General features: G+C 54.4%; 1 non-coding gene across 1 annotated transcript; it reads left to right on the top strand.

Annotated features, from left to right (window-relative positions):
* The first annotated feature begins 23,646 nt into the window (after window positions 1-23,646).
* On the top strand, window positions 23,647-23,753 carry LOC147706852 (U6 spliceosomal RNA). Its single transcript, XR_015296948.1, has one exon. It is a non-coding gene; the product is annotated as a U6 spliceosomal RNA (small nuclear RNA).
* Window positions 23,754-24,767: the final 1,014 nt, after the last annotated feature.

Genomic DNA, 24,767 nt, shown 5'->3' with positions numbered 1-24,767 from the left:
GCAAAATACCATCCTCATATGCAAGGGGTACGAATAAGTGGAGAAGTGTGGCTCAGTGGTTAGAGGCGGCAGACCCGGAAGCTGAGATCGGCCCTGGACCAGGGTTCAATTCCCCGCCTCGGCGGGTCTTGGGCTAAAAAAATTCCACGGACTCGATAATTCTCGCTCCGGTGCCTTCTCGACTCACGGGTTCACACTCTGCGACTCTGGGCAATAGCTTGCTTAATCTCCACGACGGCCCCTCGCGGCGGGATGCCTGGCTTTCACCTTGTGGATACCCTGCCGGGGTTATCTCACAGGGGAATACCAGGACGGGTTCCCTAAGCAAGCGCCGGGAAACCCACTGCGGGTAGCCGTGCGCTATATAAACTCAAATACATTTACATAATATTCGAAGTCCGGCAATTACTCATTTTTTTTTTTTTTTTTTAAATATATTTTTATTGCAGGAATCAGTAAATCGTTACATAATCGATCAGCATTATAAAACAAGCAAAATCAATAAGGCACAACCCTCCGTCTCCCCGCCATATTTCTCGTACACAGCCATTCAGCCCACAACCCTAGGGTCGGGCGGCGAAAGTCAATGGGGGCTCAGCAGGACGCCAAAGCTGGTCCGGATAATCCACTGTCTGTCATCTGCTTTTCCAAACAAGCCTATAAACCCAGAAAGAAAACCCCACCCTCAAAAGCTAAAAACCAAAGTAACCCCTACCCAACCCCGCCATCAGCGCACGGTAACTACCGCAACAGGATCTGCTAAAGGACCCATGGGGAAAACAACAGAACTGAAAAGTTCAATCATCTAACGGGACATGGGGCGAGCTGCATCCTCACTGTCAGAATCGCTGGGGGCGCAATAATCCCTAAGGGCCTGCACTAACGTTTCCCACTCCAGCGCTGCCTCCTGCGCCTTCTCATTACGCTGCCTCGAAGCTAGCTGGTATCTCAGTGTGCTCTCCCCCGCCGCCCACTTCAAAAGTTCGCTGTGCCACCGGCCTCCCGTTGGACCAGCTCGTGCCTTCCAGTTCCTGGTCACCTCTCGCTTAGCAAGGAGCAGCCCTAAATCGATGAATTTGCTGGATATTTTGTTCTTGGGGGTATGAGGGAACCAGTGTAGGAGTCCCACCGCCGCGTCAAGCGATAAGGATCTCCCCGTCACCTCCTCCAGGGTCTTCCCCACTTCTACCCAATAGGATGATAATCCTGGGCAGGCCCACAGCATGTGGAGCAGGTCCGCTTCCTGGGCCGGGCACCTGGGGCAGTCCGCTGAATTCGTAGCAAAATATCGCCTGATTTTCACCGGGGTCAGATAAGCTCTATGTAGCACGTAGTAGTGGACCAATTGAAAGCGGGCATGGCGTGTGCCCTTCCAGGCTCGCCGCACCAGCTGGGACCAGGTCGTCTCCGGGATCTCCTTGCCAATGTCCACCTCCCAACGGGTTCTCAGAGTAGTGAGGGGAGCCAGCCCCTCATTGATCAGTCTGCCATAAAGGCAAGTGACCGCCTTCACCGTGCCCGCAGACATCATCACGTATTGGCACACCGGAGATAAAGGGGGTTCCTCCTGCCCATGTTTCCAGTGCGCCTGAATCGCTCGGATAAGGGCCGAGTGCAACAAAAAGTCGCCGCGAGGGATCTCGAAGCGATCGATGAGCTCCTGAAAGGGCAAAAGCGCCCCGTCCTCGTATAGGTCACCTATCAGCTGTAAGCCTGCGTCCTCCCAGTTCGCCAACCGCGACCAATCGCCGCCATGGGGCAACGCCGTCAGCATCCCCAAAGGTATTTCGGGCGCATACGGTATTCTCAGGTGGCCCCGGGCGTGAGCTCGGTTCCAACACAGGCGAACGGTCCGCTCCTCAAGCGACAAGTCCTGTAAGGCCAAACGTTGTCGCAGCGCTATGAAGGAGAGAACATGCCTGGCTATACCCGTACCCCTTCTGTCTTCTGGGCCCCGGAATTCCCGGGCGATCTCCTGGGTGAAGGTCTGGAGCTGTGCCGCCAAATAATACTTCTCAAAATCCGGCACTGCAAGCCCACCCTCAGCCTTCGGCCTCATCAGGGTCTTAAGGGCCACCCGCCGGCGGCCCGAGCCCCAGAGGAATCCGACTATCATAGATCGTAATAGTCGAAATGTGGCCGGAGGGACCCATATTGGCAGCGTCCGGAAATAATATAACAACCGGGGAAGCGCCACCATTTTGAGCAAAGGGATCCGCCCTGCCACCGAGAGCGGTAGCGTGGCCCAGAAGTCCATGCTGCCCCGAAGTGCACGAGTGCCGCGGGCAATGTTCCCATCCAGGAGGTCAGATGGTTCATGATAGACGTACACCCCCAGGTATTTAAAGCAGTCAGGTTCCCATCTAATCTCCCTGCTGAGAGCAGGGCTAGGGGTGCCCCTGCGAACCGGGAAAAGACAGGTCTTAGTCCAGTTCACCCGGAGGCCCGAGACCTCCCCAAACTCCGTAAGCGCCGTCGCAGCACCATGTAAGGCAGCGAACGGGTCCTCAAGGAAGAGCAGCGGGTCGTCTGCATACAGCGAAATGTGGTGCGGGCCCGAAGAAGTCCTCAGGCCCGCATAATGGGCTCCCGACCGGAGGTGCAGTGCGAGCGGCTCCACCGCCAGCGCAAAGAGAAGCGGGGATAACGAACATCCCTGTCTCGTGCCCCTCTCCACCGGATATTGTGAGGAAATGAGCGGTCCCGCCCTAACCCTGGCCAATGCAGAGGTATACAGAACCTTGGTCCACCTGATGAAGCCCTCACCGAGACCGAACCTCCGCAATACAGTACCAAGGTAGTCCCATTCCAGGCTGTCAAAAGCCTTCTCTAAGTCTACCGATAAGACAACCGGGCACGGGGCATCCACAAGCGGTTCTCCCAGCAAGCGGAACAACCTGCGAATGTTCATGGTCGTGTTACGCCTGGGGATGAATCCACTTGGTCCTCATGTACCAGGGAGCTCATGTGCCCCAGCAGCCTCGAGGCCAAGATGCTGCTCAGTATTTTATAGTCAACCGTCAGCATTGATAAGGGGCGGTAAGACCCCGGATCGGATGAGTCCCTTCCGGGCTTGAGGAGGGGAACCACCAAGGCTTCGCACATCGAGCCCGGGAGTCGCCCAAGCCTCTTCGCCTCTCTGTAGACTATCAATAACCTAGGGACTAGGAGATCAGCATAAGCTGCATAGAACTCCACCGGAAGGCCGTCCAGGCCCGGGGTCTGATTCCTCGCCATCTTTTTAATGGCACTACGGATCTCTCCCAGTTCTATGTCGGACCCCAGGACTTTCGCCACGTCCTGCTCCACTGTTCGGAGCTCCAGGGGTTGTAGATAATTATTAAGCAAGTCAGGGTCTCGGGTAGAGCGACTGCGGTATAAACCTTCGTAGTATTGCCGGTAGCAACTCAGAATCTCAGGCTGAGTGCACACCATAGTCCCGTCTGCCCTGCGCATGGACGTCGTCAGTGAGGACTGGCGCGTAGGGTTGGCTAGCCATGCCAGCAGCGCGCTCGACCTATCCCCCTCTGCGATGGACCGAACCGTATAGGCCTTGTAGTCGAAACAGCGGAGCCGTTCGACCTCCGCCGCCACGGCCTCCTTCGCCTCCGCTGCCCGTGTCTGTAATTCAGGGCGCCCGGGGCGGCGGAGTTCCAGCTCGCGGAGTTTCCGGTCCGCTGCATCTAGGTCGGCGAGGATAATTCGTCTCATGCCGACCTTTTTGGAAATACAGTATCCCCTCACCACCACCTTAAGAGCGTCCCACTCTAGCGCTCTCGAGCTCGCGGTGCCACCGTTGGACGCAAAGTACTCCGAGATCTTATCGCCTAGGTCCGCTTTGAAAACACTGTCCTCAAGGATCTCGGGCCGTAACTTCCAGGTGGGCACTGCAGGCACCCCGGGGAACCAGCGAAGGTCCAGCAGGAGGGGGTTATGATCTGATATGGTCCTGGTCAGATATTCAGACCGGATCGCTGCCGAGACTAGTTCTGGCGAGCCAAGGAACCCGTCCAGTCTAACATGCAACTCATGGAGGCTTGAGAAGTAGGAATAGTCCCTAGTTGTGGGGTGCTGCGCCCTCCAGATATCCGTTAAACCCCAATGAGTCTGCCAGTCCCTACGTCCCTTAGCCACGCGGCGAACCGGGGAGTCAGGTAGGGGTGGATGCGATCGGTCAGTGTCTACATCCACTACCGAGTTGAAATCTCCACCGAGCAGGAGGGGCCCGGAGAAGAAGTGGGCCAGCGAGCCTGATAACCTGGAGAGGAAGGCAGTCTGGTCCACATTAGGAGCGTACACACAGCAAACGTTTAGGTCTCTCCCTCCCAAGGTGCCCGAAACGGCCACATATCGCCCCTCTGGATCTATCACTGTTTTCGTGACCTGGAAGGGAACCCCAACTCTGACCCAAATCAGCGCCCCCCTGGCATACGCGGAGTACGAAGTGCAAAAGACCTGCCCCCTCCATCTACGCTGTAGCGCCGCCCCTTCCGCCTTGTTCAGATGTGTTTCCTGCAGCAGCGCCATTTGTACCCCCCTACGCACTAAATAAGCGTGGACTTTGTGCTGCCTAGACATGGTATGAAGCCCCCGCACGTTCCAAGTAACACATTTCAGATTAGCAGCATTAGCCATTGTCCCAGATCGTTCTCGCAGAGCCTCCCCATCCGGGTCCCAACAAAGAAAGGACATCAATCACCCCAGCACTGATGGCGGCCATTTTCCCCAACCAAAACTTAACAACCCTAGTATTAACCAAACTCCCATCCGCCCTCCCCAGAACAGGACCCAAATAGCATCATCTAGTTCCCATCCAAACCATACCCTCCAAAAACCCACTATCCCCTACTAATCCTGCGGTCGCCACCGTAGGAAGGCCTTAAGGGCCAGGTGCGGGCCGGGCGGAGGCAGTGGGCCCTCGACGCTCAGGCCACCAGGACTAAGATAAGCCCGAAACAGTGCCAAACATGCTCGGGGCAAAAACAAGGCCCCCCCTCCCCCTACCCCCGGGAGTCAGCATCAAGTGTCGGCACCCACCACCCCCGTGCCGGGCCCCCTCCCAAAAGGAAGTAGCTCACCCCGTTACCCCTGTCCATCTAGAAGGTCCTCCACCGATTTCGGTGTGATCACCGGCGTATGGATGCTATCAGTCACCGATTCCTCGGAGTCCGTTGGCACCCCCTCGTCACCAGGGTCCGCTTCCTCCTCAATGGCATCGTCCCGTGAGCCAGACAGCGTAGACAACACCTCCAGCACTCCCCTCCGCTCCGTCGATGTCTCCGCCGTCGAGGGTCCGCCTGAGCGGCCGCGGCGACTTCGAATTCGTTTGGATCGCCGTCTCTGCTCCGGCTCCGCCGTCTGCTGTGATGAGGAGCCAAAGCCATCTTTCCCTGCTCTGTAGAGTTCGAGCCAGTTGCAGACGTCCTCCGGGGTATCAAAGAATTGAGTCTTGTCATCGACAATTATGCGGAGCCTCGCAGGAAATAGGAGCGAGTACTGAATGCCCTCGCTCCTGAGCTCTCGCTTGACCGCCAGGAAGGAAAACCGTCTACGTTGAGTTTCATAGGTGTAATCCGGGAAGATGTTCACCTGGCTGTTCGCCACTTTGAATGGACCATTATGTCTGGCGGCGTTGAGGATGAGGTCCCTGTCCCGAAAGTGCAACAACCGTGCCACCACCGGTCGCGGGGTCCGACCCTGTTGTGATGGCCTCGCTGGGACTCTATGGGCGCGCTCCAGGGTGTAGAAGGAGGATAGACCCTCTGGGGCCACCGTGTCTCGGAGCCAGGCCTCCAAGTATGCCACCATGTCGCCATCCTCAATCTTTTCCGGCAGGCCCACCACCCGAATGTTATTCCTCCTGTTACGGCCTTCCGCATCCTCCGCTCTCCGCTCCAGGACCGTAATCCGGGACAGGGCATCCTTCATAGTCGCAGCCAGGGTTCGCTGCGCCGGCTCCAAAGTTTTCACCGAGCTCTCCACTTCCTTGACCCTGTCCGAGAGTTTGCCGTGATCCGCTCTAAGGAGGCCTAGGCTTGTCGCTACCTGGGCAATGTCCTGCTGGAGGGCCGAGCGCGTGGTCGCAATCGCCTCCAAGACGCGGAAAAATTGCTGCTGCATTGGTGCACCACCAGAACTCTCCGGGTCCCCACGTTCCTCTTTGTCCTGGGACTCCGAGTCTGAGGCGGCTGGGGTAGCCCCCTTGGCTCCTCTAGGTTTCCCCATGTCGCCGGGAGCACACCGTGCGGGTCCAGGAGTGAGCTTCTCCGAGTGCAAGCGCCGGCCGTGACTCTCCCGGTTATTGGGCCTCAGGTCGAGTGCCGGAAATCCCCGTCTCCAAGGCCTGTTGGACCTCCTCAGCTTCGGCTCGTGCCACCACCACGTCGTCTGAGGGCACCGTGGAGGAGGCGGAGACAATCGTCGCCAGGTCGGGCAGGCCCGTGCGGCCGATAGAGTCCCGGAGTAAGGGTCACCGACTCCTCCGGATGATCTGCGGCGCCAAAGGGTTGCGCCTCCCATGGAAGTGGTCCGGCCAGACGAAAGTAGCCAAGTACAGTGTAGGGATTGGGGCCACCGTCGGGACCTCCAGGCGCCCGCGTGTGGGAACCACTATAACGGGGGCAACTGCCCGTCCGAGTGCGTTCCTCGTTAATAGAGTTCGATCTGACCGATGTCCAGGTCCTCACATCCCGTGAGACGGCAGGGCAGGGGGTGCGCCGCTGCTAGTGGTGTTCCATCCGTCTAGTGGATCCGGCCAAGAGGACAATGAAGTCCGGGCGCCATGTTGGGTCGCACTCCGCAGTACCACAAACTCCGATTTTCCGCCGGGTCACCACTCGTTCGGATTCCGCCAGGGGCCCCGGCAGGTCTCCGTCGGGCCGATCAACAGATTGCTGGGGTCGGGGTGCCCCGCAGCCTCCGATTTACAGGATAATCACGGGCTCAGTCCCGGAGCCGAGCTCTCAGGCGACCATCGCCATCGGCGCCCAAGCCACGCCCCCTTCCGGCAATTACTCATACTGCTCAGTTTGATAGTCTGGTTGCCAATTTGCAAAGTGCTGCCAATCAGGGCTTGCGGACAGGCATGGCAATTCCCACAACGGTGGTTGCCAACACTGTGGGGAAGGCCAAACACTCCCACTTGTTTGGGTTCCCTCGTGGTTTCCACTGTCCCTTTCACCAAATGGTTGCGCAGATTTTTATTGCGCCAAAAGGCGAAGATAGGTCTAGGTATCTGTTCTTTATTTATTTTATTTTTATTTTTATTTTTTCATGTGATATAACTGTGGCCAGAAGTCCACACTGAGGAGAATGTAATCTATCCTACTGGATCTTATGCCGTTATTAAAGGTGTGAGCACCCATCCGGTCTGACTGAGACCTCCCGTTTGCTGCCCTTACTTCTTTCTCCAGACACATCCCCTTGACCTGCAAAGCAGCTTCGGTCAATTTTTGAATTTGGACTAAGTTCTAAAGAGGGGATCTTCCATTGGGAATCTTCATCAGCAGGCAAAATACCATCCTCATATGCAAGGGGTACGAATGAACAAGTAAATTCATCCGCTATAATCAAATAATGCCCTGCTTTCCAACCATCCAAAAACTCGTCAAGAATTTCGACAGTCTTAGAGCGCCGCCTGCCCGGCTGCCCTCTTGCATAGATATTAATCAACAAGATGTCCCTAACGGTTCCCAGACATAAACAGAGGGCCAGGATGTCCGGAATATCAATGAGAACTTCCTTGACAGTGTAGCTCGCTTGCTGTCTCACCCAGCATGTCAACCCACCTGAAGGTCTCCCCTTACGCCACCCTAGGGCTGGCTTGGAAAAGTTAAGAAACCCAGGAAGGTAAACTTGCTCTGTAGCCCATGTCTCCTGGAATGCCCAGATAGTCAACAGAAATGTGGACCAGTCACTGGAAACAATTTTGGGCATCAACCCTGCGATGTTCCAAGAGCCCAGTGTAAGCCTGACGTCCCCCACTGACTGTGTGGGCCGTATGTCGGGCCTTTCAAGTGGGTCACTAGTTGGGGATCCTTGTTCAGTTCTCCCATTTTTTTTTTTTAAAATATATCTTTTATTGATTTCACTAAAACATGAACTGTGCATCATTCATTAACTCACATTATAACAGTGTGTGGTATCTCCACGGGGTTATTCATGAAATACAGTGTTACATCACATTTGGTACATCATCAGGTTCATGTCACATGCAATCTAGCTGTAATGGCACCCGCGTAGTACCAATATTCTTGCAACGTGTGAGGTATTGTGGTCCCCGCCCCCTTCGGCCGCCACCAGGTGGCGGCTACTGGGAGGGACCTATCGGGTATCGCGTGTCTCTATTCTGGTGTTGCGGTGTTGTGTGACATTGCAGCGGCAGCTGCGGGGCCAGGACATGGGACTGACGTGCCACTCTTATGTTTCGGGGCGAGCACCAAGGCCTGCCGTCACAGGGTCTTGGTCCTAAACCTGGTTGTCAGTTGCGATCAACGCCATGTCAGATGCGTTAGTGTGTATCTCCCCCACTCAGGCGATCCGGTGCATATCCATCGCCGTGTGGTAGCAGTCGGGTGTGACGGCCGCACCATAGACATTTGTAGCCCAAAATAGTCCGTCAGTGCGGTCAAGAGGTCGGCTGGGAAATGAGGGGGAAATTCGTGGCCGTGGTAGGAGAAGTGGAGAAGGCGGTAGAATCGAGGAGGAGGGTAAGTAGGGATGCAATTGGGGAAGGAAGAAAAAGATGGGGGGGAGAAGGAGGGGGGGGTTAGTCAACTAGGAGGTGTGTATCGTTTGTTATGGTGAGAATGCATCAGTGTGGTGGGAGCTATGAGATGCTGCCGCATGTTGCTCATGACAGCTTGTCCGTTCCTGGGGTGTTAGTATGCCAATCAGTGGGCGGGTCATGGTGTGGATGAGGGACGCTGCCGTGCAGGTTAGGCATAATTGCTACCAATAGGTCAAAGGGTGTCCCAATCTGGTGATTCGTGTTTGTTTTCGATGGGGCCGTCAGGGCCGTGGCTTGCGGTGTCTATCCTGTCAGTTACGTCTTGTTTGCGTCAGGGGGGGTACTGTTCGAGGGGACTCCCTGTGTTTGGCATTCTTGGTGGAAGGAGCTCAACATCTCATCCCATAGAGTCGCAATGGGGAATTTCCGCAGTCCTGCGGTCTCTTCATTATGAAGGGTGATACTCTCTGCTCTCGCCCAGTTGTCTAGGGAGGCGCGCCAGTGTTCAGCTAGTGGTGGCTCTGTGCGCTTCCAATGTCTAGTGAGGAGTCTCTTGGCTGTGAGCAGGCCTAGGTCCCAGAAGCGGGAGGGGACTTTGTTAAGTTTAGTCCTCTTGTAGAGGCCTAGCAGACATGCCTCCCATGTGTGTGGTATTGGCATGGCCGTGCTCCGCTCAAGTAACGGCAGCACCGCCTGCCAGTACGTCTGGATCCTCGGACAGTGCCACAACATGTGTAGTAGGTCCGCCCCTGTCCGCATGCATCTTGGGCATCCCGCCGAGGCACCCGGGAAGTACTGGTTAATTTTGTCTGGTGAGAGGTACGCTCTGTGCAATATGTAAAATTGTATCAGCTTAAAGCGTGCGTTTCTTGGGTTGCATCTGAGGCTCGCTATTATCATCGCCCATTCCTTATCCGTCCATTCTTTCCCCCTATCTACCGCCCACTTGTCACGTAATGGCTGTACAGTATGTTGCGTGTGCGATAACAGTGCCTGCATTAACCAGTGTACCGCGTGCGTGCCATTTCCCATGACATGTAGGCATTGTGGGGCATATTACCAAGCAATAGCGATAATTATCGCTATTACTTGGTTAGAGACAAAAATTTACCGCTGAGCTGCGGCGATTTTTATCGCAGATAAACCTTGGTATTACCAAGGTTTATCGCAAATGCGATAAAAATCGGCCGCAATGCATGAATATCGCTGAAAAGTCCGCGATATTCATGCATTACTTAGTTAATGCTCTTAGCCATGTTATCCACCTCCCATTGGATAACATGGCTAAGAACTGCTCAGGGCAGGTGTTACCTTTTGGAGATATTCGCGCTTAGCGCGAATATCTCCAAAAGTTGGTAATATGAGATAGCGATGTTAGCGACTGTTTCCAGTCGCTAACATCTTGGCACGCCCACTTTGCATGTCATTAGTGATAAATATCACTGACATGCAAAGTGGGGCCCAAGATCGTCGCTTTCTCCTACTAGCTGTCGCTAACTGGTGTTAGCGACAGCTAGGTAATAGGGAGATAATTTTATCTCCGCTTTCTTGGCTTTTAAAGCCAAAAAAGCGGAGATAAACCCCCTTGATAATATGCCCCTGTATTAGTTGGTGCGTGGGTGGTTCCTCTGCAATATTTCCCCACCGCTGTGTGTATGCCCTAACTATGGAACCATGCTGCAAGAACTGTCCAGCCGGTAGTCCCGTTTCGTCAGCAAGTGTTGCGAAAGGTATCAGGGCGACATCGGCGTACAGGTCCGCCATGGTGTCCACTCCCGAACGGTTCCAGTGTTCCATTGCTGCTTCGGTTACCACGTCTGTGGTCTTGGGGGTGCCTAGGAGCGGGAGTGCTGGGGCATATGGCTTAATTGTTTTTGTAAGCCGAAGGATCTTGCTATAGCATTTAGTAGCTACTGCTACGTGTAGCTGTACCTGTCTCTTCACTTTTGTCAGCGGTGGAACAACGTGTGGATCTGTAGAGGGGACATCGTGTCTGCGTTAGTGGCCGTATCGTCTAGATTTCTGCCACTGAGCCAGGCCGCTACCCATTGCAACTGTGCCGCCAGATAATAAAGCTCCAGGTTTGGCACTGCGAGACCCCCGTTGTCGACAGGCGTATATAATTTTCTCAGTGCCACTCGGGGCCTTCCAGTGTTCCAAATCAGATCTCTGAATGTGCGGGCTGGGACGTAGACCGGGATGTTGGCAAAGTAGTATAGCAGCCTAGGTAGCACAATCATTTTCGCTAGCGTCACTCTGCTTGGCACGTTGAGTGGGAGGGTTTTCCAAAAGGTGACCTGCGACCGTATGGACGTGATGGCCCACGTCAGGTTGCCATCCAATATGTCTGGAGAATTTCTGTATATATATATATATTCCTAAATATTTGAACGTGGTGGGGTACCATGGTAATTTTTCGCCACTGATCCTGATTTCGGGCTCTGGGGCGTGAGGTCGAATGAATACACCCCTGATTTGGCCCAATTTACCTTTAGGCCCGACATAGCCTCGAAGGGGCGGAAGATGTCCGACAACCCCGGTGGTAGTTGAGTTAGGTCTCTAATGTACAGGAGCAGGTCATCTGTGTACAGCGAGACTATGTGCGTGCCATCCGCTAACGGGATACCCCAGTTTGCACCTCTACTTCGCAGTATCTCTGCGAGGGGCTCTATCGCTAGCGAGAAAAGCAAAGGGGACAACGGGCTTCCCTGCCTGGTGCCTCGTCTGACTTTAATGGCATCAGATAGCAGTTTGCCCGTGCGGACTCGCACTTCGGGGCTTCTGTATAACAGACCGACCATCTCAATGAAGTCATCCCCCAGGTCGAATTTACGCAATACCGTCAGCAGATAGGGCCATTCAACCGAGTTGAATGCCTTTTCAAGTTCTAAAACCAAGCATCCCGATCGTGGCCATTGTCGCACTGCGTATTCCTGCGCTCGGAACAACCTCCTGATATTTTGGGAGGTGCACCTGGTGGGCACAAAGCCGTTCTGATCTCTGTGTACTAAGGTGGGCACCAAGGTCGCTAGTCGTCGGGCTAGGGTCGATGCCAGGATCTTGTAGTTCGTATTTAAGAGTGCCAGGGGGCGGTATGAGCCGAGGAGTGTGCCATCCCTACCTGGCTTGAGAAGGGACACTAAGGTCGCTTCGTTCATCGACTGGGGTAAAGACGAGACCTCCAGTGCCACAGAGTATATCCGTAGGAGCTCCGGGATCAGAATATCAGAACAGGCTTTGTAGTACTCGGCCGGCAGCCCGTCCGGGCCAGGAGCTTTGCCATTTGAGAGAGCGAAAATGGCTTCACGGAGCTCGTCTGATGCGAGCGGCAGCCCAAGTTCAAGTTAAAGTTCAAGAATTTATATAGCGCACTACTCACCCAGAGGGTCTCAAGGCGCTTGGGGATGGGTTCATTATTTATCGAATAGCCAGGTTTTAAGTTCTTTTCTGAAGGAGATGTGGTTATGTGTAAGGCGGAGGTGGGTGGGGAGTGAGTTCTAGGTCTTGGCCGCCAAGTAGGAGAAGGATCTGCCTCCCATGGTGGATCTTTGGATACGCGGAACTGCGGCGAGGCCTTGATTGGAGGATCTTAGTTGGCGGGTGGGTGTGTAGAAGGATAGTCGAGAGTTGCGGCATTCGGGCCCTAGTTTGTAGAGGACCTTGTGTGCGTGGGTGAGGAGACGGAATGTTATTCTCTTGTTGACGGGGAGCCAGTGGAGGTCTTTCAGGTGGCCGGTAATGTGATTTTGGCAAGGGATGTGCAAGATGAGTCTCGCTGATGCGTTTTGGATGCGTTGGAGTTTTTTCTGTAATTTGGCTGTAATTCCGGCGTAGAGGGTGTTTCCGTAGTCCAGTCGACTCGTGACTAGTGCGTGGGTGACAGTCTTTCTTGTCCCGGAGGGGATCCAACTGAAGATTTTTTTGAGCATACGAATTACGTTGAAGCAGGAGGATGAGACGGCGTTGACTTGTCTGGTCATCGAGAGTGAGGAATCTAGGATGAAGCCCAGGTTGCGTGCGTGATCTGTGGGTATGGGTGCTGTGCCCAGAGCTGAAGGCCACCATGAGTCGTCCCAGGCAGAGGGGGATGATCCTAGGATGAGCACCTCTGTTTTGTCCGAGTTAAGTTTTAGGCGGCTGTTTTGCATCCATTCGGCTACTTCTTTCATGCTTTCGTGGAGGTTGGTTTTGGCGGAGTTAGGGTCTTTGGTGAGGGAAAGGATCAGCTGGGTGTCGTCAGCGTAGGAGATGATGTTACGGTTGTGATGACGCGCGATGGATGCAAGTGGACTCATGTAAACGTTGAAGAGGGTGGGACTGAGTGATGATCCTTGTGGTACACCGCAAATGACTTCGGTAGCCTCTGATTTGAATGGCGGAAGTCTTACTCTCTGGGTTCTTACGGCGAGGAACGAGATGATCCAGTCCAGTGCTTTTCCTTGTATTCCGATGTTGTTGAGGCGTTGTATGAGGGTGCTATGACAGACTGTGTCGAAGGCGGCGGAGAGGTCGAGTAGAATGAGGGCCACTGTTTCTCCGTTGTCCAGTTGTGTTCGGATATCGTCTGTGGCTGCGATGAGGGCGGTTTCGGTGCTGTGTTTGGCTCGAAAGCCGTTCTGTGAGGGATCGAGGGAGTTGTTGAATTCGAGTAAGGCGGCGAGTTGGCTATTGACGGCTTTCTCGATGACTTTTGCCGGGAAAGGGAGGAGGGATATTGGGCGGTAGTTTTTGAGTTCAGAGGGGTCTGCTGTGGGTTTCTTCAGGAGGGCGCTGACTTCGGCATGTTTCCAGCTTTCTGGGAAGGTAGCAGAGTTGAAGGAGCAGTTGATAACATCACGGAGATGGGGTGCGATGATGGAGTCTGCTTTGTTGAAGATGTGGTGGGGACATGGGTCGGTTGGCGAGCCAGAGTGGATGGAATTCATTAGGCGGATGGTGTTTTCGGTGGTGATTGGGTTCCAGGCGCTGAGAGTGTTAGAGGCCGGTTTAGGTTCTGAGGGGGGTGGGGAGGATTGTTCGTTGGAACTGTTTTCGAAGCTGTTATGTATGTGGGCAATTTTGTTGTAGAAGAAGGAGGATAACGAATCGCAGAGGTCTTGGGAGGGAGTGATGTCGTTTGAGGCTGCGGTGGGGTTGGTAAATTCTTTGACGATGTTGAATAGTTCCTTGCTGTTATGGGCATTGTTGTCGAGTCGATTCTTGAGTGCTGATTTTTTGGTGGATCGAATCAGCTGGTGGTGTTTGCGGGTGGCTATCTTGAAGGTGGTCATGTTGTCGGCGGTTGGGTTTTTTCTCCATGTTTTCTCGAGAGTACGGCATAGTTTCTTGGATTTCTTAAGGTCATCGTTGAACCAGGGGGCATTTTTGCTGTCTTGTTTGGTGTGATTGTTTTGCAAGGGTGCTAATTCGTCAGCGCTGTGAGTGATCCATTGTTTGAATCTGATGGCAGCTTGGTTTGGGTCCGATGAGAGGGCGGGTGGTTTTTGGTTGAGCGATGTGAGGAGTTGGTCGGTGGTGATTTTATTCCATTTTCTTTGGGCAATAGGTTGTGGGGGGTTGTGGGTCGAGGTGGTTTTGTAGCTGAAGTGAACACAACTGTGGTCCGTCCAGTGGAGAGCTGTGGTGCGATCGAAGGAGATGTGTTTGCTGGAAGTGAAGATTGGGTCTAGCGTATGCCCGGCTACATGGGTGGGGGTGTCAACAAGTTGTTTGAGTCCGAGATTGGCCAGGTTGTCCAGAAGGGTGGTGGTGTTGCTGTAGTTTTTCTTTTCTAGTTGGAAGTTGAGGTCTCCTAGTAGAATGTAGTTCTCGGAGGCTCGGGCATGAGGACTGATGAAGTCAGTGATGTCCTCTGTGAATTGATTACGTGTTCCTGGAGGCCTGTAGAGGAGGGTGCCTCTGAGTGTGGTTCTGAGGTCCATGTGGATCTGGAAGTGGAGATGTTCGGCGGTGGTAAGGTTATCGTCAGAGCTGGTCGTGATTTTGATGGTGTTCTTATGGACGATGGCGATGCCTCCTCCAGTTTGAATGGAGCGGTCTTTTCGGATGATCTTGTAATTGTCCGGGATGGCTATGGCGATGTCGGGTGTTGATGATGCATTCATCCATGTTTCAGTGAGGAAGGCGACGTCTGGTGATATGGACTCGAGTAGATCCCAGAGTTCGGTGGCGTGTCTGTGGACCAAGCGGGTATTCAGCAGGATGCACTTCAGGTGGTTAGAGTCGGAGCTGTGTTTGGGGTTAGTGGATGTGGTAAGGGTCTTGACGCTGGTATATTTGCAGGAGTGGCAGGTGAAGGGCCCGTGTGTACATCCCGGGGCAGCTTCGTAGCATTGGGGTGTGTGTCCGGGGTTAAGGGCTAGGAGGGTGGCTGCGTCATATTTAATGCGGCCGGAGTGCGGTTTGCGGGGGCCAGGGGGTATGGCGCTGGGCACGGTCCAGGCGCGGACGGGCGTAGACAGGCTTACCTTTGGCGCACCTTCGGCGCGCAAGGGGCGCGTTCGCTGCGCGTGAACGCTACGAGTAAAGGCATCTGTCATATGTGGACAGTGGAGTGGGGAGGGGCGAGGGAGGAGCAGCAGGGAGGCGGGAGGCGGGGTGGAGAGTCGGGGAGGGAAGGCAGGACAACAACAACAATCTGCGCAAAATGGCAGTAAGCCAACAGCGATCCGGGTTGGGGGCACAGAGAGTGCGAAGGAATGTTTAAAGATAAAGATACAATCAGACACAATGAATATCAGGCACAGTTCAATTAATGCAGGCAGCAGCAATAGAGGAGCGTTGCAGCGCGTTATGGGACACTAGCGCTATGCAAATTAGATTAAAGCGCACAAAGGTGAATTATAAATAAATATAGATAAATAGATAAAAATATATATTATGCTGCTTAGCTGCGGTGGTCTACAGGTAACGATACCCGTCTGGCGTATAGTTAGGGAGCAGCGTGGAGAGGAGCGACCGCTTCTGAGAGTTCAGGACTCAGCCCCAAGTCATCTCGTTGGTCGTCAGCCAGTGCAGGCAGTGTGATCTCATCAAGGTTGGCGGCAATGCCCGGTTGGGGCGTCTGGAGCCTCGATGCGTATAGCGCGCGATAGTGTGTGACGAAGGCCTCATGTATCCTCTCCTGTGTGTACACCACTGGGCCGTCAGCGGGGCGTATCGCCGTCACAGGTGACGATCGATCCTCGATGCTTATCAGCCAGGCTAACAATTTGCCAGGTTTATCCCCTGCGTGATGTGTGCGGGCCGAGTGAGCTATGTAGTTAACGTGTCGTAACCTATCCAGTAATTTGTCATGTTTCGCTCGCGCCGCCAGCAGCCTAGCGTCAGTGCCCTCAGTCGCTTCCTGTTCTGCCTGTAGCAGGTCCGACTCCAAACGCTTCAGATCCTTTTCTATCTGACGCCGGGAGTGAACCTGTGTGCCCAGGCATTGCCCCCTGAGTACCACTTTAAATGCGTCCCATTCAAGCTGTGGGGTGGACGACGTGCCCGTGTTTTCTTCAAAGTATTGCGCTGTTTGTGTGCATATGGAGTTTCTGAATGGACCGTCCAGAAGCAGATCTGGTTGCAGTCTCCAGGTAGGCACCGGGGGTCGTGGCTGGTCCCATGTCAGGTCTATGAGATGTGGGTTGTGGTCCGAGTGTGTGCGGCCCATATAATAGGTGTCCGTCACGTATGGAAGCAATTCGCTGGTGACCATGTACCTGTCCAGACGTACATGTAGGGCGTGTGCTCCTGAAAACTATGAATATACCCTGGTGTGGGGGTTGCGACTGCGCCATGCATCTTGCAAGTCCCACTGCGTGGACCAGGCCTGTAAGGTTTTCGCAGCGTTCTGTGTCTGTGAGCCTGGTGGCGGGGGATGTGACCTGTCCAGCGTCAGATCTAGTGTACAGTTGTAGTCTCCACCCAGTACCCACGGGATTCCATGCCAGGGCGCTAATGTGTCTGATAGTTGTGCTAGGAAGTCCGCCTGACCTGTGTTAGGTGCATATATCGAGGCCAAGACCACTGGCTTCCCGTCCTGCCTACCATCTACCAAAACGTATCTTCCGCCGGGGTCTATATGTGTTTCCAGCACTGTTAAAGGGGTGCCCGGTCTTACCCATACCAATGTTCCTCTAGTGTAGGAGGAGTGGTGCGTGGCATATAGTTGTCCACGCCACCTGCGTCGTAAGACACGGGTTTCTGTCTCGCTGAGGTGCGTCTCCTGCAAGAGGGCTATTTGGATGTAGTGGCGCTTGAGGTATGCGTAAATCTGATAGCGTCGGGATGGTGTGTGCATGCCCCTCACATTCTATGTACAAATTTTAACAGTAGACATTGTAAATTATCAACAAACTCCCTCTCCGGCCCTCCTGCCACCTCCCAGTGGACCGCAAAGTTCCCAACGAGAAAACGTTCCCACCAGTGCATCTCGAAATTGTATCCATATCCACACACTACATCATTGGGATAAAGGGGGGGGGGGGGAAACATGACTAGTAAAACGATAAGCCATGGAATGTAATGTACATGTAAAATACCAAAAGGTCGGTTGCCAAACGTGCCCCCGTCCATACTCTCGAGGAGAGTAACAAAGTCTAAAGCTAGGGGGGTTGCTGTGCAATTAGCACTGTAACTATTTTTTTAATTAACAAAGTCTGTTTTGTAAGGGCCCCACACCCTCCCGGGACATGCATATCAGTCTAGACCATACTTGAATAGGCAGGAAACTGGTTGCACATGCATTGAACATCATACATTACGTGTCCCAATCAATTTGCAGCCAGGCAGGTCACCGCAGGTTCCGTGCGCCGGTCCCACACAGGCTACTGTTCTGCCCCCGTGCCTTGAGTCCATTGGAAAGACATTCGGCGTACTTCTGCCTTGCTATTTGTAGTTGGGCTTGGGGGTGTCGCTGGTCGCGAAGAGTGTCCCTCGTGGTCGTGACGCCACGGTTCAATCAGTCCCTTGCTCTGTGCCCTTAGAGGGACTTCTCAGCAGGCGTCCCAGGGGCAGTGTATCCTAATGTTCAGTCAGTTTATGAAATCCGCTGTCTGAGGTGTGACGTCTGGTCGTTCCTCTGAGGCCTGGGAGTCCGGTACTCCATAGATGGCTTTGTCGTCGCTAGGGAGATCCCGTGGGCTTCCGCCCGTCGCTTCACTCTGTGCAGGGGATCGGCTGAGTTCCATCACAAGGCGAAGGGCGTGTTGATTCTCCTGCTGCGCGGCGTCTGCCGGGGGAGGGGCTCCTGCCGCGTCTTGCGTACCGCTCTGTGGTCTCTGTCGGGGTCTGCGTCTCCGCCAGCCTCCCCCGATGTGTCACCAGGCAGCTATGTCGGTGGCTCCCCTAGGGGTCGTGTCCGTGCCACTGTCGAGCCATGCCTCCACTTCGTCTGGGTTGGTAAAGAAGTGTGTTTTCTCGCGAGCTACCACTCTCAACTTCGCAGGAAACAGAAGAGAGTATTGCAGGCCGAGTTGCCTCAAGCGCCTCTTTACCGCCAGGAAGGAGTGTCTTTGTCTTTGCACCTGCACCAGGTAATAAGGAAAGAACATCACTGTCATGTTCTCGATTCGTATGTCTTGGAGTTTGCGTGTTTCGCGCAGGATGGAGTCTCTGTCTCTGTAGTTCAGTATGCGGAGCAGCATATGTTGTGGGTTGGAGCCCGTTGGTAATGGCCTCGTCGGAACTCGGTGTGCACGCTCCACCACAAAGTGCGGGGAGAGTGACCCCTATGGTAGTATGTCCCTCAACCACTGCTCCACGTGTTCCTCTGGGTTCCTTCCTTCCCATTTTTCCGGTACTCTCGCTAATCACACGTTGTTTCTTCGTGCCCTACCTTCCGCATCCTCGGCTCTTTCTTCTAGGAATTCCAACCTATTCAAGAGGTCCTGCATCTGCTTATTCGACTGGCTGACTTGGGGCTGTAGTTCTTTCATGTCACCTTCCAGGGACATGATGCGATCGGCCAATTTTTTGTGGTCAGCTCTCAGGTGTGAGGTCAATCACGACGCTATCAATTTTGGTTGCCAAGGAGGTGCGAGTCAGTTGGATGGACTCCTCCAGCCTCTCCATGGCGGCCAGCATGGTGTCGAGTTTGGCCGCCGTTGGATCCGGGTCGGTGTTCTTCACAGTCTTGTCCATTTTGCCCTTAGAGTTCGCGCCCCCGGTCCCAGTCCGGGTTCTGGTCCCGCCAGACATCAGCGCCCTGGTGCGCACTCGGTTGCTTCAGCGGGAGCAGCAATGGTGCATCCACCGGACGGCGGGCTGGAGTGTAGAGTTGTAGGGCTGTGGATCCCGGGACAGCAACAGCTTGCTTGCACTCTGCTAGTGCTCTGGGGTACCTCCAGTCTTCTCCCCGATCGCCGCGTGGATGTCCGGCAGATCCCAGCGTTGGTTAGGTCATATTGTCGTCGCTCGATCTTGCTGTCCGGTCCGGTAGCCCCTCACTTGCCCCACAAGTGGCTCCCCTTCGTGCAGTTCAGTCAGTAATAGGGGCGCTACATGCCTCACCCCCCCGTTCTTGTCTCCGCGTGCGTGGGGCTTGTCAACGGCCTGGCGTTTCCCCAGTCGTGGGCCTCTGTGCACACTTGTCTCACTTTAGCGGTGGTTGGCTGTGTCCTCCTCGGCTGCCCTCACTTGTGCCTTCTCGCTACCCGGGCCCCAGGCCACAGCCGCCCACGTCTCTTCAGTCACCGCCGCTCACCCCCGCAGTCCACAAGCGCCCTGGCGCTGGCCTCGTGATTGGGAGTCTGGTTCGGGGCCTCTGTGTTTGCCGGTTCTGAGTCTCTGCCAGGAAGGGGAGCTCAGAGCGGAGCTCTACCCTAAGGCGTCCATTACAGTTGCGTGCTTAGCCACGCCCCCTTGTTCAGTTCTCCCATACCCCATAGTTGGGCTTGGAGCAATAGGAACCAGCCCACTATCACTGCCGAGTCAATTGTTACAATCCAGTGTAGAAAGTGCAACAAATCGATTGATCACGGGGACTTGGGGTTCTAGAGGCCCATGTGTTTGGAAAGACCCTCTCATTTTTGACCCGCTAAGATCAGTAATGGGGCGGTAAGAAACCCAAGGGTAAAACAGAGATGTAGTCTCTTACGACTCGATTTCCTGCCCTTGATAGGATACATTGGACCATGCTAGGTGACCTAAAGCTCAGGACCACACAATCACCCCTAAGAGTTTTCTGGGAGCTCCCCACCCAGGAATTCCTGCTCACCATTTTGAAAACAGTGAACAAATCTGTTGATAGCCCTGTTCTTACACTTAGGAGATGTAGGGCCTTATTGCGTAGGGTAGACCAGTGTTCCCGCACCTGGGACCCAAGCTCCAGGACGTTCCCTAAAACAACAGTATGGAGGGTGGCCTCCGGTGGTAGGTGAAGGGAGGTTGGGGGGTGAAGTATCTCTGCAAATGATTGCTGAAATGTTTGCAAACTGCCCTGTCCCGTGGCCGAGGGGGCACCATGTGAGCCTGGTCCACCCACTGTGAGGGGGTTTAGTAGGGTGCTAACCGAAGCTACCCAGGGAGGAGTAGGAACAACATTAGCAGTCCCTTCATAATGGTCACCCCCCCCTCCTCAACCGGTTGGGGTGTGCCCCCGGCCATCACTATGCCCTAATGGAACATTACAAATAGGCTATTGGATTCTGGGAGGCCTTGCTCTAGTTTGGTAAGCCTAGCTTCAATAGAAACAAGTTTCTGCATCACTGGGTCTAGTAGGAAGGACATTTTCTGCAATAGCTGATTACAGAAGTCTTCCTTACTGCAAGGTAATGAATCAAGAATAGTATCAACAATAGAGCAGTCACTAAGGGTTTGCTGAAGCCCCCCAGGCCCCCTAGTGGCGGCCTTCCGACTTACACCCCCTGTCAAGCGCAGTTGTTATTTGGCTGAAACACGCGCTTTCCTTTTCTTTGATGAAGGTTCCCCACACAGCTCCCACCGTCCCCTGCGTAGACTGTTTGTGACTGGGGAAGCTGTATAAAGGGGTTCTGGACTGGCTGGAGTATATTCGAGTGCACAGTTGAGGCTAGGGGCCATTGATACGTGTTGGTGTGGAGATGGGGGCTGGGTTGACTAGCCCTGATGGTAGCATGTGTTCTAGCGATAGCCTGCGCTCCTTAAGTTGAATCTTGTGCAAGAGTGCAGATTCAGCCCTAGTTAAAAATGCATCAAGAGCTCCTACTACTCCACCCCCTACACCCCATTTGTGTTTCCCCAAGAGGCTACCCCCCACAGGTGGCATTATAGAACAGTAGTACAGCTATACAGGCCCCCCTTTAAAAATAAAAAATAAAAGATAAATGAATGTCAAGAGTTAGAGGGGTGGCCCAGCCTCCTCCGGGTCCGGACTGCGTTCCGCGCTGCGGTGGGAGAGGCTGCCCTATAAGTGCGATAGCCCCGCCTCCCCCTCGCTCGTGGCAGCTGTGGACTGTGGCAGTGCACTTTGGGGGCTGTGGTCCTCCCCAGAGTGCGTGTAGCAGGGCAGGAAGCTGGGCTCCAGGAAAAACAAATGCTGCGCTGCTGGCAATGCGGGCCAGTGGTGTGGCTCACTGGTTAGAGGCGGCAGACCCGTAAGCAGAGAACGGCCCGGGACCAGGGTTCAATTCCCGACGCGGCAGGGTTGTAGACCAGGGTCAAAACGGACTCGATAATTCTCGCCTCGGTGCCAGAGAACACACTCGGCAACTCTGGGCATTAAGCTTGCCTCATCTCTACAACGGCCCCCCACAGACGCCGGGGATGCCTGGTTTCACCTTGGAGATACCCAGAAAGGGACCATCTCACAGGGAAAACCAGGACGAGTTCCCCAGCGGTCTTCAGCGCCAGGATACTCCTTGGAGTCACAGTGCGCTTTACAAGTACACCCACATTTACATTTTGTGGGCGGCCAGAGGCAGGCAACACTTCGGGCAGGACTATGTCTGTGGCTATGACGGGTTCCTATTTGGGCAGGCGCGCGCTACTCAAGCTGTCCATTCTGCCCTGATTGACAAGCTGATCTCATTGATTCCGGCTGGGCCTGTTTGGCTGGTTTGGTTTGACTGGTGAGGTTAAATGTGTTCTATTTGTTCAGGTAGGTATGTATGTATATATGTTCAGATACCTGCTTCCCCACTCACCCCACCCATCACCTTGCACGAGGTGACCGGTTCCGCTCTGCTCGGCCTGCCAATCGCTGCCAATTTTCATGTCTGGCGACTCAGGCCTCGAGATACCCCCAGGGCACCCCAATAAACCCACGCATGGGCCCAGGGCCCGATGGGAGGCTTGAAGCAGTCTCACAGATGTGGGCGCGGACAGATGTGGGCGCTCATCGCCACAGAAAACCAACGCTCAGAAGCTGGGAGAGCTCAGGCGCTAGGGAGGGCTGCCGTCGCCGCGATCACCGTGATCTGACAGGAGCAGCCTGAGTCTGCAAACCGTTGGGGCCGAGGCAGGAGCGGGCCGAGTCTGCAAACTGAGAAGTTAGATTTTCACCTTTATTATCTCACATCCCAATTCCAGTATACATATTGTTCATACCATCCGGATGGCCGAGTCCCTTACCGCCGAGCAGAGAGAGACCGACTCGGTGACACACCACTCTCATGTGTTTTGGCCAAAGGCATCGCGTTAGGTGTCTGACATCCAAACCATATCCACCACCTGGCAGAATCCCGGGGGCGGCCTCCTGTATAGCCCAGCCTTACCAATAGCAGATAACCCTTGGCTTCCACTTGCTAGCGAGACACTCGTCAAGTGCACATTCTTGCACCATGGCCTACATACCATCGGAGACTTGTTCCCTGATGGCCATGTGCTTACACATGATGATGCCTCGTACATGGACGGATTAATTCTACAATGCCTACAGGACACGCTCGGTTCCTGCATTACCCCCTCATTGGTCCTCCCCGTCCCAGTCCTTACTACGTGCGGCAGTCCTGCCTCCACCCAGCCAATCAAAACAACAGAAATCCAAAGGTCGATGGTTACATAAGCCCCTCCCATCCACCGCCATGCCTGGTGAGTTTCTCTCTGGCCGGCGTTTTGGTGCTTTGTCACTACCCTGGCGCCTTGGTCCTCTGCCTGCCTTTTTGGATTCAGTTTGGTTCCTGGCCTCTGCGGCGCTTGTTGCCCCTGGGTATCAGTCGCATGTGTTGTGCCCCGGAGGAATCTCCGTGGCCTAGTGGTTGCGTCTCTTCCTCTTTGGGTTGTGTGCTCGCTCCTGGTGTTGGCCTGCTTGAAGGTCCCCTGTCTCCTTTGTTGACATTGTTGCGATTTGGGGGCTTGGCTCTGTTGTTCCTGGCTCATTGATCTGGTCTGATTTCTGAATGGTGGGTCTTGTCGGTCATCGCTCTTGGTTACCGGTTTCCATTCCAGGGCTGTTCCCCTTTTAGGCTGTTTTTACGGTTGCTTCGTTATCCGTTGGCACTGTGATGCGTTCTGCCATCTTCTTTGGCGTTGGCCTATTTTTTGTCACTTCGCTATGTTGTGCTGGTTTCGGTGACGGAGTGGGGCCGGGGATCCTCTTCCTCTCTGTTCCTAGTCCTGGCTTCCGTTGGTCTTTCAGTACAGTTCTGCCTCCCGGGGCATAACTGCAGCTGTGTCCCTTTCAGTTGTGCCCCTTACAGTCTGGCATTCCCCTCTTACTGGTGGGTGAATTTGGCTTCCCTGGGTTTGGGAGTCGCCTGTTTTTCACGTTCCCATCCATTCGACTGATCAGAGGTTTGTGGTGGTTGTGTTCCGTTGCCTGTTTTCAGGTGTTTCCTTTCGGAATATCTCCTGCTCCTCAGGGTTTTTCCACGGCGCTGGCTCCTGCTGTGGGGGTTTGCTGTCCTGGTTCCGGTTTCTGTGGTCGTTTTGGGTCTGGCCGTTTCTCGTCTGGTTCCTGTTCGGGGGCTTCAGTTCCTTGGGACCGTTTTGTCGCTTTGCAGGGAGCTATTTTCTCAGTGCTCGCTTCGGCGGCTCATATGCAATTATGTTGAGAGTTACGGGGGGGGTTGGCATGGCCCCTGCGCAAAGATGACACGCATTTCGTGAGGCGTTCCATGTATCCGGATCTGTTATCTGCCCTGTTGGATCTTCTGCAGGTCCTACTGGGTCACCCTCCTGCCCCTGCTCGGGGTTGGTTGTGGGTCTGGAGGGTGGTGGTTGCCTCCACGGCTGTGGTTCCTTGGGCTCTCCTGCACCTCGTGTCCTTGGTGTTTCTTCTGATGAATCAATGGGTCCTTTTTTTCTTGCTGGTTACGGGGCTCTGGTTCCTCTTTCCCCTGATCTGGTGGCTTTGCTCTCCCGACCTGGTGTGGGGGGTGCATTTCTGCTTCCCTCTCTCCTCTTGTTGTCCTCGGATGCCTGTCCTTGGGTTGGGGGCCCCGTTGGGGTCCTTGGTGGCTGGCTTGTCTGTTGTTCAGATTGGCACTCCAGTGGCTCGTTGTTGTTTGGGCCTTCTTGGCGGGGGTCCCGTTACGTGTCTCTGTTCCTGCTGGCTTCCATGTTTTGTGTCTGGGCGGCGACTTCTCTGTTGGCTTTCAGAGGGTCTAGAGAAACATCCCTGTTATGGTGGTTTGTTTCTTTAAAGGAATAGTACTCTAATTGTGCCTTCTTTTGGTGGCTTGGGCCGCTTCCTCCCGTCCTCTGTTTGGTGCTGTCTGGTGCTCGTTTCGGCAGGACATATCCTTTTATTGGGACAATGCGCAGGTGCTTGGGACTATGCGCTGGTGCTTGGAATGGCCCTGCTCTGGGATGTCTTGCTGATTCGTGTAGATTTCCCTCTGTCTGTTCCTCTGTTCCAGGTCCTTTTGTCTTTGGTTTGGGACTCTTGGTTTGTTCATGTTTGCTTTCCCTCCTGTTGCTCTTCTCCCCTGCTGCTCTTCTCCCCTGCTTTTTCTTCCGGGGTGGTCTGTCCTCGAGGGTTGCTCTCTCGTTTCCTTGGCCTTCGGGTTTTCTGTATGCCTTCCCTCCCGTTTTCTCCTCCTGGGTGTTCTGCGGAGGTTTAGGGGGTGTCGGTGTTGTTGGGTTGGCCTCGCTGTTTTTGGTTTCCGCTCCTGCTGTTGCTGGTGGGAGTTGGATT

The sequence above is a fragment of the Lissotriton vulgaris genome, chromosome 6, assembly GCF_964263255.1.
Source record: "Lissotriton vulgaris chromosome 6, aLisVul1.2, whole genome shotgun sequence".
NCBI lineage: Eukaryota > Metazoa > Chordata > Amphibia > Caudata > Salamandridae > Lissotriton > Lissotriton vulgaris.
Note: the sequence above shows the minus strand (reverse complement) of the source record. Positions and strands in the feature narration are given on the sequence as shown.